Raw genomic sequence first — 13,591 nt, 5'->3', positions numbered from 1 at the left:
CCCAATGCACTTTTGCACGAACGAACGCCATGCGCGCACCTTCTATACAGACTAATCACTTGATAGCATCAAGCCGAGGACATGTGCCCGCAATCCGCTTCACGAGTCCGTAGTAATTGCTTGGAATTGGCTCCGCAGGCCACAGCCGGACAACCAAGTCCTTCATGGCTAGCTCGGCCGCCTGGTGCAGTTCGACCAGCTGCTTCAGCTGATCGATAAAAGGCACCGGATAGTTCGGCGCTAAATACTGCGACCAGAAGTTCCTCTCCACAAATTTCCTCTCCTCGGTCCGGTAAAATTGGGCGGCGTCTGATATGCTGTGAGGCAGATCCACAAACGCCCCTGTAAAATCAAGAATTCAGCTTGCCGCTTAGAGTTCTCACCACTATCATGTAATAATGGCCATAAATACAACATGCCTTACCAGCCGCGACTTTCTGGGCCTCCTGAATGTCCCGTACAGCACCTCGGGCTTCTTCCCGAGCATCTTCCGCGGCTTGGAGAGCTTGGGCGAGTTCGGATTCTTTCCCTACTAGACTCTGCTCCAAGCTCTCGCTTTTCGTCACAGCCTCCTGGAGCTCCCGTTCAGCTATGATGACCCTGGCCTCGTGTTTTTCACGAAGCGCCTGTTTGGCGGCAACCTTCTCGTTGGCATCAACCAAAGCCTTCTTCAGTGCCTCATATTCGGCACTCGCTCCTAGGGCGTACGACACAAATACTTTTCAATAGGCACAACTATTCATTCGTGCCTCATGCAAGACAATGTTTAAACATACCTTGCATATCCTCTAATTTCTTCTTCACACGGCCAAGTTCTTCCTCGGCCCGTTCCAGGCTCTGCTTCAGTTCGGACACCTCCGCATTATGCACGGCCGTCTTCGCCGCAGACGCCTGTTTTCAAACAAAGGGGTATACATCATTAACAAAGGTTCCCACGACAAAAGAGGGTATGATCCCCTGCCCGGCTCTCTCTCTTTCGCCGGACAGTGTATTAGGGGCTACTACCATATTATGATGATTCTTCAAAGGTTCCTTAGAAACCATACCTCAAAAGCCTTTATAAGGCCAAGGCAGGACTCATTCAGCCCGCTTTCGGCTGACAGAATCTTTCCAACCACCGTACCCATGAGGGTCCGATGTTCGTCGATGATAGACGCGTTTTTCAACACTGTCGATAGACCGCCTGGCAGCTCTGCATGGACAGAGGTTATCAGCATAGTAGGCATGTCTACTTGTGCCGAATGTGGCCGCTCGCCCGACCCTGGAGCCTTAGAGGTCTCCAGGACCTTATCCGGCTGAGGGCCGAACACGAGATCACCCCCGTTGTCAACACGCCGTGGGGCCGCTGGCCCCATGTGTCCGGCCCCAAAAACATGCCTCCCCTGCTCTGAGTCACTTTGGGACGACACCTTGGTGTCGCACCTGGCCTTCGGAGAAGGAGCCTCCAGAGGCGCCTCGCTCGCTACAGCATCCGAGCTTAGCGAATCCCCGATGAGGACTGTCCGGCTAGAGACCCCGCCGGGCTGTATGAGATATTGCGACGATTAAAACTACGGTACCCTGATGGCCCTGGATACATAGGCGCATTCAGATTTCGGTTACTTACGATCTTTCGAGGAGCTGGGCCCTGGGATTCCACTCCGGGCTGTTATCGGCAGCCGTGGTGGATGCCTCTGGATGGCAACCTCTCCCCCTCTTGGGCGATTCGGCCTCCAGGGACGGGGAAGCTGCCCGCTTCTTCCCACCTTCAGAGTGAAGCTTATCCTCCTCTGCTTCTTCCTCTTCGTCTTCGGAAGAAGGAGCGTCGCTAGAGTCTCCGGATTTTGCGTCCGAAGCCTCGCGGTGATGGAGGCCACTCTGGGTCCTCTTGACATCCTTGGAGGCCTCCTTTTTTGGCGCCTCGTAAGGCGCTAGGACCAGCATCTTCTTCAGAAGAGGTCCGGCCGGTTCCTCCGGCAGTGGGGTCGAACAATGTGTCCGCTCCACCTTTTTTATCCATCCCTGAGGTCACGAAACATGATTAGAATGTCTCCCTAGTGACGTGTCAACTAAAGCGGGGATGGACAGAGTGTGGTTGTAACTTACCGGGCTTGCAGAATGGGATAATTGATACCCACGGTCCTCGGCGGAGCCCGACCATGATTTGCCTGACTTAAAGAGCACCTTCCAGATATCCTTGTGGGAGGAATCATAGAGCTCCCGAAGGGTTTGGTGCTCGGTTGGGTCGAACTCCCACAAAGTGCAGGCTCGGCGCTGGCAAGGGAGAACCAGGCGGACCAACATCACCTGGACAACGTCAAAGAGTTTGATGTATTTATCGACCATGCTCTGAATGCGCGTCTGGAGCAGTAACAGCTCATCGGACGAGGACCAGTTCGGGCCCTTCTTGGGCCAGGACGTGAGCCGTAGTGGGGCTCCGGATCTGAATTCAGGAGCCGCAACCCACTTTTTGCCGCGTGATTTGGTGATATAGAACCACTGCTGCTGCCACTCCTTGACGGAGTCGTTGAAGACGCCCTTCGGCCAAACGACGTTGGGCATCTTGCTCACCATGGCGCCGCCGCACTCGGTGTGTTCCCCGCTCACCACCTTGGGCTTCACATTGAAAATCTTCAGCCACGGGCCGAAGTGAGGCGAGATCCGGAGAAAGGCCTCGCACACGACGATGAACATCGAGATATTGAGGAAGGAGTTGGGGGAAAGATCATGAAAATCAATCCCGTAGTAATACATGACTCCACGAACAAATGGGTGGAGGGGAAACCCGAGCCCGTGAACAAAATGCGGAAGGAACACGACTCTCTCGTAAGGCTCCGGAGTAGGGACAACCTGTCCCGCCGGTGGGATACGATGGACAATCTTCTTTGCCAGATACCCAGCTTCGCGGAGCCTCTTAACATCCTTCTCTCGAATGGTAGAGGCCATCCATCTGTCTCTTGCTCCGGATCCGGACATCTTTGGAAAACCTCTCTTCGATGGAAAAGAAAAGTGCTCGGGCGTTAGGGCTCGAACAGAGGGGAGTGATCTAGCAGAAGGAGAAGGTGTGGGTAAAGAGGAAAGAAACCTTGTCTCTTTATAGAGATGGTAAAAAGCTTTTTGCGCCTCCCCACTTGCCTGGTGGAACCCGCTCATCTCCCACTCGCCGCGATTAGTGGTGCTTGGATTACCCATACCCGTATTGACGAGAATCCCGTAATAATGGGACATGATCTCTTCTTTGACAAGACAGGTCAAGGAAACTGCCTCGCAATATGCGTTGTGGCTGGTTGAAGGAAAACGGTTTGAATAATGACCTGACCGTAACGACATATCACGTCGTCTAAAAAGTTGTCAGCTGAAGTATCATTCTCTCTATGGTGGTATGTGAAGATCATTTTGCACATCCGGACACGGTCTACGTGTTCGATAATAACCTTGGAGTATTCGGAAGGAGGAACCCGCCTTGCAATGCCGAAGACAGGATTGCGCGCCGGACTCATCATCATTGAAGCCTGGTTCAGGGGCTACTGAGGGAGTCCTGGATTAGGGGGTATCCGGACAGCCGGACTATATACATCGTCCGGACTATTGAAGCGTGAAGATACAAGACTCAAGACTCCGGCTCGTGTCCGGATGGGACTCTCCTTTGCATGGAAGACAAGCTTGGCGATCCGGATATTGTATTTCCTTCCTTGTAACTGACTCCGTGTAAACCCTAGCCCTCTCCGGTGTCTATATAAACCGGAGAGGATGGTCCTTAGAAGGCCGATCACAATTACAATCATACCATCATAGGCTAGCTCTTAGGGTTTAGCCTCTACGATCTCGTGGTAGATCTACTCTTGTACTACTCATATCTTCAATATTAATCAAGCAGGAAGTAGGGTTTTACCTCCATCGAGAGGGCCCGAACCTGGGTAAACATTGTGTCCCTTGGTTCGTGTTACCATCAGCCTAAGACGCACAGATCGAGACCCCCTACTCGAGATCCGCCGGTTTTGACACCGACACCCATTACAAATTATCCTATCACAAAACTATGTGTTACCTACAATTTCAGTGCTTGCAGAGAATACCTTAATGAAAACCGCTTGTCATTTCCTTCTGCTCCTCGTTGGGTTCTGTCGTGGAATTGTCACGTCAGATGTCCTCATGAAAGGACTTAGTTGTGGAGCCATTACAACTAGGAAGCTTGAAGGGGTTAAACGGGACAAAGGACACGAGAGGGTTTATACTAGTTCGGCCCCTTACGGTGAAGGTAAGGCCTACGTCAGTTGGATTGGTATTGATGTTTCGATGACCAGGGAGCGAGATACGCTATGCCTGGTTCTCGATGAGTTGTTTCTTGCCCTAAGCCGCCAGCGGGTCGTCCCCTTATATATACGGGTCGACGCCCTCCGGCCTACAGAGTCTCGGCCGGCTTATAAACAATGTCCGGCTCGGTGACTAATTAAGTCTACCTTACGATACAAGTAATATTATAACTGCGGTTTACTACAACGGGCCTTAAGTCGCCGGTGGGCTTTAAGCTCCTTATGAACCATCATCTTCATGCCTTGTCTTGGGCTTCTCTCCGGTGAGCCCTGTTTGCGTAACCCGGCCCCTCCTGGGCGGCTTACACAAATAGTTATATCCCCAACATTAGGCCCCAGATTGATTTGAACCGGTTCATGTCAATCTTAAAATACCCTTTGAACCGTCCTGCAGCTCTTATCTTGCGCGAAGGATTTTAACCCGCCGTGACGTCATCATCTAACTCCGGGTTAAATCTCTGTGACGTCATCTTCATTAAAGCTTTATTTTTTATGACGTCACATCTTCAAAGGATCTTTGTCTTTATTAACCATCCCAAGAATCGAGGCGCCAGAGCCGCTGGATAATGAATGTTATCTCCTCGTTTTTCATGCCCTCTCGGTCAGTCTTTCCTTATAAGTAGAGCGACCTAGGTCTTTCCCCTCAGTCATCTTCTTCTTCTCGCCTCCTCCCGAATTCTGCCGCCGCCATCGTCGAACCTCTCGTCTTCACCGACTCAGCCCGCTGCATCGACCTGATTCTGTCCAGAGATCAACGGCGACCCTCCGCGGCGCATCCGCATCTGTGAGTTCTTCGCATTCCCTTTCTCGGATCTGCATTAGGTCGTTGCTGAGTTCGTCGGTGTTCATCACGGTCTGACACCAAACCCTCGCTAGTTCCTTCCAATGCTCTGTTTAGATCATCAGAACCACATAGAACTGCTGCGGTGCTTGTCTGTGTTGATCTTGCATGAAAATAGATCTCATTTCCTTCGTTTAGTGGTGTGTAGTGGTGGACCTTCAAGCGTATGAACTTCTCTGCCCTGTTTTTAGGTCTAGAAAATTCCCTTTCAGAGCAATACTTTGATCTAAAATAATAACTGTTATCTGTGAAACTTGTTTTTATCACCCGGAACTCCTCTTCTGGTAAACACCCTGAAACACAACTGTCAAGGTGTCCAGATTAAATATATGACACAGAACTTTAATTGCTCCTCATAACCCGGAAAAATTTGAATTGCACTTTGATACTTGTAGCGGCTTAAATATTGTTGCACAGTCATCCTTATGTCATTAGGCCCCTCATTAAGCCGCCACTTTAATCAAGATTTTCCTCTCGGATTAAAATTGAACCGGATCTTCTTGTTTTTCCATAGGCCAATTGCTGTGATGGCTCCTAAGGCTACCAAGGCCCCTATAACTTGCAGTTGGGTTCCATCCACAGTGACCGATAGCAAACAAGCTGAGTTTGTAAAATCTGGGTATCTACCAAAAAAGGACGTCATATCGTACCGTGCCCCTGACCCGTCTGAAGAAAAGCCTCTCCCCAAAGCAGGGGAAGTAATAATTTTTACGGATCATATGAGCCGTGGATTTGCTCCTCCCGACTCAAAATTCTTCAGAGAGGTTTTAAATTTCTTTGACCTTAGACCTCAAGACATCGGACCCAATTCCGTGTTAAACATTTGTAATTTCCAAGTCTTCTCCGAGGTGTACCTGGGAGAGGAGCCAAGTTTGCTTTTTTTCAGGGAACTTTTTTATATGAACCGGCAAAATGAACATGCCAACGGGCCCAGCCTTGAACTTGGCGGCATCTCAATTCAGCGACGGAGAGACTGTCTTTTCCCTTATGCTGAGCTGCCGAGTCACCCCAAATCTTGGAATCAGACGTGGTTCTACTGTCAGGACACTTCTCCGGCTGATGAAAAGCCTCTGCCCGGCTTTCGCGCCCTGCGCCTTGAATCTAACCACCAGCTACTAGACAAGCTGACAACACTTGAACGCGTGCCTCTCAATCCTACCATCAGGAAGATTAAAGCTCTCTTGGGAAATGGGTTAAACGACATCGATCTGGTCCGAGTCTGGGTTGCTTGGCGAATGCTTCCATTAAGCCGCCGTCCCGGCATAATGTGTACTTATACTGGAGAGAAGACTGATCCGCAACGCCATAGCCCTGACGACTTACCAGATGACGTGGTGGATGCCACAACCCAGTCACTGCTGAAGGAGGGCACTGTAACGAGCAATGCCTTCGGTCTACTTCCATTTTACAAGAATAACCCGGCCCCTGTAGTAAGTTATCAATCATAACAAATGTTTACGGATATATGATACCTTCTTGATACTCATGATTCTTTAACTTTTTCCACAGGCTGGTGATGACTTTTGGAAAGCCAAATATGACCATGAAGCTGCCAAACAAGCCAGGACGACCAAGAAAGCTGAAAGGAAAGCCGCCAAGGTAGGAACCTCAAAGAAAAAGAAATCCAGCGCCTCCGACTTACTCAGATTGGAGGATAGCTCTTTGGATGAGGAAGAGGTAATCTTTAAATTTTCTTAAGTCCCTTACTATCACCTGTCTGACATTTTATCCTTTCAGGAGGATACGGGGAACAGCCGAGCATCCACTGAAGAGGTAACTATAATCTCCTCCGACTCAGAGCCTTTGCCAAGGCGAAAGACCCGAAGGGTGACCCGGAAAGTAAGATTTTCACATGCACTTGCTTATCAAGATCCTCAATTTATTTTGAAGCAACAACAGCTTGAGAGCCGGAGGCAGACCCGGAACAACAAAGATGCAGAACTCTCCTCCGGCTTACCTGATGTAACCAGAAAGCGTCGGACCGAGGTTATCTCCGATTTATGCTCCGTTTTACCTTTAGCAGGCTTAATTCGTCAACCTCTCAATTCATCTGACTCCAACTATCAGGATACCTCTCCTTCTTTCGGTGAATCCATGTAGTCAAACATGCCGACTTTCAAAACTGCTCCCGGGTAATATAAACTTATACACTTTTGTTTTACCCGTGCTTGCATACTCATCCTTCTGCTTTTGTTAACAGCCTGCAGGTGAAGCCTAGTAAAAGGGCAAAGAAGAACAAACCGTCCCAAGACCCGGTGGTCACTGAACCGGCGATTGACTCATCCGTTCCTGATAGCTCCACTCATCCGCCACCGCCTGAGCCGGCTTTCAGCATTCCGATGTCAACCTCTGACCCGCCTGCAGAAGACGCTGTCCATGATTCTGATAACCCGGAAATTCATAGCCCGGTGAAGAGAAATGATCCGGAAGTTGAAATTGTAAAGTCCCAGTTTGTTGAACCAGGGCAGCCCATAGTCCTTGCCAAATGTTCCACCAAAGATGAGTTTGCCCAACGCCGAAAAGCCAAGCATGACATTACTGATTATACTCACCTAAGCATTGGTGATATAGTCTCAGGCTATCTGAATCAGGTGCATAATAGCCGTGACCTGGAAGTTGACATGGTAAAACAAATACAGCATAAATCTGAGGTATAGTTTATACTTTTTATTTGAGCCTTATATATACTGTACCAGCCCCCAAGTCTACCGCATATGAACAAATACGCTGTAGACTTAGAAGTATGCTTTTACTTGTTAATTTATCTGGCTTAAAAAGAATTTATTGAACCCGGTATAACATAAGGCTTTTAAATTTGCAATACACATTAGTCCCCAAGTGTCAAGTATCCTTACTTGTAAGGTGCTTGAGACTTAATATGCTTGACCCGGAAGGATGAAGTTAAATTTTCTTTCATCATACATTAGCCCCCAAGTGCCAAGTATCTTGACTTGTAAAGTGCTTGGGACTTGAATGTTTACCTTATTAGAATCCTTACCATTACCCGGTGTCAATTGCAGGCTGCCATAAGTCAATTTGAATCGGAGCTTGCTGCCCTGAAGAGTCGTCTGGAAACTCAAGAGCTTGAAACGCAAAAAGCTAACTCCAAATTTGAATTTAGTGTCTCTGAAAATGAGAAACTAAAGAAGAATTTTGAGTCAGAAAGGAGAATTTGGGCTGATGAAAAGGCTTCCCTGGTGACTCGGGCCGAAACAGCCGAAGCATAACAACTGAGCTGTCAAACTTAACACAGCAAATATCCCAAATGGTCTCAGCCATCTTTGGTAAGTTATTGTGACATAGTTTTAACATGGCAACCGTACAATGACTATTGTAATAAATACTTCTGGCTTACCGTTATGCTTGTGCACATACAGGCTCCAAGAGTGTCAATCTGAAGTAGAACACGCTGATCAAGCTTAAAGCACTTTACACATTAGTGGAACAGCTATATTCCGGGACACAACGTGCCCTAGCCGTTGTAGCTTTATCAACTCCACACCCCTGCCTTTTGCAAGATGTTTTGAAGAGCCTCGCCTTTCTACCTCAGCGGATCCAAGACTTAAGGCGTTCATCTTCAAGAGCCGGGGCCGTAGCTGCATTGAGCCGGGCAAAAGCATGGCTCCCAGAACTAGACCCGGCAGACCTTGCCCTTGGATACCCGAGTCTAAAGGAAGACGGCAGTGCCTTTGATGATCATGACTTCCACGCCTATGTTAAGGTCATATGTCCGGTGGCCACCCTTATTGGAAACGATACTAACCTCAGCAAGTATGCGTCGGCTTATGACAACAACAACCGGAAAATCCCAAATGCTCCATATGATCAAATCAGCCTGATCCCTCCAATTCGTAAGCATACCTTTGCCCCTGAAGTGGACCCGGCCGGTTTAATAGATGATGAAGCTGAATTTGAAGCTTTGAGCGGCATTGATTGGGCTTCATCAACTTTCTAGGAAAAAACAACCGACGAAGAAGCGGCGAAGGATAACCCGGAGCCTTCAAGCCCACCGAAGGAGTGAATCACCGGGTGTTTGACCAAAATACAATGCTCCACCTATTCAGACTCGGGGAGTCATGTAATAGGGTAGAAATAACTTCTTAATGCTCATCATGCCTTCGTGCATGCTTTTATCACTTAACGCTTTGCGTAAGCCGCCATGGCTGTATATTTCTGGCTTTCACTTCCTTGGCGTGTTAAATTTTTCCTACCTTATTCCTGTAATCCTTGAATGATCTTCCCGGCTCATATAATGTTCACCCGGTACTTAAATAACCTAGGGTGACGAGTATTAAACCGGCAAGACAAAAAACACCTTAAAATGCTTTCCACAAGGTATCAGAATAACCAAAATACTTTTACAGGCCTCTGATTCGGATACGATCAGTAAACCGTTCCAAAGGGGTTAAGCTAAGATTCGGATACGATCATATAGCCCCCAGTGGTGTGGCGATGCCAATCAAGTGGGTATCGACAGCTATGTTCTCTTTGGTTCGAATACGACCTATGTTTGAACAGGAAGCCCCCAAGTGACCATAGGATTGTTTAATGACGCTGATTCGTATACGATCCACGTCATACCTAAAGGGGTTAAGCTATGATTCAAATATGATTAGGAAGCCCCCAAGTAGGCTTGGCAAGTATGCCAATCAAGTGGGTATCGACAGCTATGTTCTCTTTGGTTCGGATACGACCTATGTTTGAACAGGAAGCCCCCAAGTGATCATGGCTAGATTCAGATATAATCATAAGCCGGACCAAAGGTAAACCGGATTCAGATTTGATCCGGTCCCTATTGGTTGTTTCCACCACCTGACAAAAAGACATATACACTTTTTTGAGGGTGAAAAAAGGACAGAGGTCCTGCTTTATTACTTTATATAATATATATATTGTCCAAAAAACATATGTATCATAGGAGCCGGTGGCTCAAGTATCGTAAAACTGAAGATGGGGTATATCCCATGGCCTGACATCACTTAGCAAAGCCGCCTAGACTCCATAAGCTATGAAGAAAGGTGTATAACCCGCCGGATCGAGGCCACTTGCCCTTATGCCTCTGATTGTTACCTTGTGTGTTAATGTTAGCCACAAGTTCCGGGTTATCATCTGCCTTACACTTATTGTTATTTTGATTCCCCGGGTTGTGCCGTTGGCCCTTTCTATTGTCCTTTCCTGTCTTCTCACCATCAGACTCGAGATCCTTAGCACTGTCAGAATCGGCATATTTGACCAAAGCCGCCATTAGCGTATCCATATCCTTGTAGTCACGTTTAAGACGCCCTAATTTCTGCCTTAACGGCTTGAAGCTGCAATTTTTTTCCAATATAAGGGCTGCAGAGCCAGCATCCATCTTATCAGATGAATGAATTATCTCCTTGACCCAGCATACCCAATGGGTGGTAGATTCACCTTCCCCCTGCTTACAATTTGTCAAGTCCACGGCCGTCATGGATTGCTTACAGGTGTCTTTGAAGTTCCGGATGAAACGGGCTTTTAACTCCTCCCACGAACCAATGGAATTAGGTGGCAAACCTTTTAGCCAAGACCGGGTCGTTCCGTCTAACATCATGGTGAAGTATTTAGCCATTGCCGCGTCACCGACCTCCAACAGTTCCATGGCCATCTCATAACTCTCGATCCATGCTTCAGGCTGTAAGTCGGCCGTGTAATTCGGCACCTTTCGAGGTCCCTTGAAATCCTTGGGCAAGCGCACATTGCGCAAAGCCGGTACCAAACAAGAAAAGCCTCCGACTCTGGTAGCTATTCCCATCTCAGTAGAACGCGTTGGATATTCCGCTCGCTCTTTCTCCCGACGTACTCGATCTTGCGTCGGGTTATAGCTTCCACGTTGGTCACGGCGTTGAACATCACGTGACAAATTTTTAGATCCTATGTGCCTGCTGTAACTCTGACTCCGGTTCTGACGAAGCAGCACTAACCAAGGTGGATGGGTTGAATGATTTTTATCCTGGCTGTACAAATAGGTCTCTTGCTGAGCCAGAGCCGTCTGGACAAGTTCCCTGATCCTCCGGGTCTCTACCACTGTTGGATCATCACCATCCACTGGAAGAGCCGCCAGGCGCGCCGATGCTGCGATTAAATTCTCCATGGGGTTGGAAAAGTGACCCTCCGGTATTGGTACATAACGCGGCAGTGCTGTGCTCATGTGATAAGGTGGCATCTCCTGACGTTGAGCCGGTCCTCCCGCTCCGGGTGTCATAAACTGATTAGCATTGGGCGGGTTACTTGGCCCGGCTCCGGGTGTGGCAAAGAGAACCTTAGAATCGTAGTTCAGAGGTAACCGGGATTGGGTCTTCTGATGTCTCCTCCTCATTACTTCATTAGACACGTTTAAACTCATTGTGAGCTGATAAGCCTCTGACTGCAACCGCTGTGCCCAGGCATCGAGAGCCGCCCGCTCCGTAGCTAGCCTAGTGTCCTCAGCTGCTAAGGCTTCCTTGGCCTGAGCTATCTCCTCACGTACCTGTGCTACCTCCGCGTCATGCTCATCTTGGTTTGTAGGGATGACTGTGGCGGTTAACAGGGTCGTAAGCTTGTCCATCAGGTCTATCAGTACTTGAGCCGGCGGGCGCACAGGGCCTCCTGCCCCGGCTGCTCCTAACCCGAAAGTGATTGCGGCTGCGGCTATAGGGTTTTGTCCGGGTTGAGTCCCAGCCATAAAGACTCCTGCCCAATTTGGCGACTCACAGAGGTCCGGAATACTAAGACCATCAGAATAGCCCCCGAGAGCACCATCTTGAACTTGATACAAAGAATCTGTTGAACCGGTGGACGAATCACCGTCAGAGGGGACGGTCGTCTCACCACCATCTTCAGGACCTTCAGAAAGCTCTTCTTCGTGGACGCAGCCCACAAAGACACGCTTCACGCTGGGTTGAACTCGGGCGGGTTTCACACGCTGAGCCGTCTCGACGAGGTCGGTGCAGTTGTCCGGCTCAGGCCTCAGCTCACCAATCCGGCCGATAAAGACGTGGATCCCTCCAAAGGGGACCCGGTATCCATACTCAATTGAGCCGGCGTCGGGGCCCCAGCCTTCGTTGTTGATGTAGATCTTGCCGCGACGACTCTTGGTCATCCGGCCCGTTACGTATCCCTTGAGCCCTTCGAAGTTGCCCTTCAAGAACTCAAATCCACCGTGCGCTGGCCCCACGGTGGGTGCCAACTGTCGTGGAATTGTCACGTCAGATGTCCTCGTGAAAGGACTTAATTGTGGAGCCATCGCAACTAGGAAGCTTGAAGGGGTTAAACGGGACAAAGGACACGAGAGGGTTTATACTAGTTCGGCCCCTTACGGTGAAGGTAAGGCCTACGTCTAGTTGGGTTGGTATTGATGTTTCGATGACCAGGGAGCGAGATACGCTATGCCTGGTTCTCGATGAGTTGTTTCTTGCCCTAAGCCACCAGCGGGTCGTCCCCTTATATACACAGGTCGACGCCCTCCGGCCTACAGAGTCCCGGCCGGCTTATAAACAATGTCCGGCTCGGTGACTAATTAAGTCTACCTTACGATACAAGTAATATTATAACTGCGGTTTACTACAACGGGCCTTAAGTCATCGGTGGGCTTTAAGCTCCTTATGAACCGTCATCTTCATGCCTTGTCTTGGGCTTCTCTCCGGTGAGCCCTCTTTGCATAACCCGGCCCCTCCTGGGCGGCTTACACAAATAGTTATATCCCCAACAGGTTCGACACTCTTACTTATCGAAAGGACTATGATAGATCCCCTATACTTGTGGGTCATCAGGCCCCACGAGGGTGGAGGGTGCCCCACCCCCCTGGGGCGCGGAACCTGCCTCGTGGACTCTCCGTGGGCCCCCCTGACTTGTTCTCGACACCAGTCTCTCCTGTAAATACCCAAACCTCTAGAAAATAACCTAGATCGGAAGTTCCACCGCCGCAAGCCTCTGTAGCCACGAGAAATCAATCTAGGCCCTCTCTGGCACCTTGCCGGAGGGGGACATCATCACCAGAGGCCATGGGGAAGGATCCCAAGGGGCCATCATCACCATGAAGGCCAAGATCCAGAGGGATAACCTCTCCTCATCCACGGGGGAGGCCATGGAGGAGGAAGCACAAGGGGAGAACCTCTCCTCCTCTCTCTCTCGGTGCCGCCGGAGTGCCATCGAGTGGGGAATCATCGCCGCGGTGATCGTCTTCATCAACATCACCATCATCATCACCATCCTCATCTCTTTTATGCGGTCCACTCTCCCGCACCCCGCTGTAATCCCTACTTGAACATGGTGCTTTATGCCACATATTATGATCCAATGATGTGTTGTCATCCTATGATGTTTTGAGTAGATATCTTTTGTCTTTGGGTTGATTGATGACCTAGATTGGTATGAGTTGTATGTTTTATTTTGGTGATGTCCTATTGTGCCCTCCGTGTCATGCAAGCATGAGGGATTCCCGCTGTCCTATTTTGGTCCC

This window comes from Triticum dicoccoides, chromosome 4B (genome assembly GCF_002162155.2).
Source record: "Triticum dicoccoides isolate Atlit2015 ecotype Zavitan chromosome 4B, WEW_v2.0, whole genome shotgun sequence".
NCBI classification, from domain to species: Eukaryota; Viridiplantae; Streptophyta; class Magnoliopsida; order Poales; family Poaceae; genus Triticum; species Triticum dicoccoides.
This window is presented reverse-complemented; position numbering follows the sequence as displayed.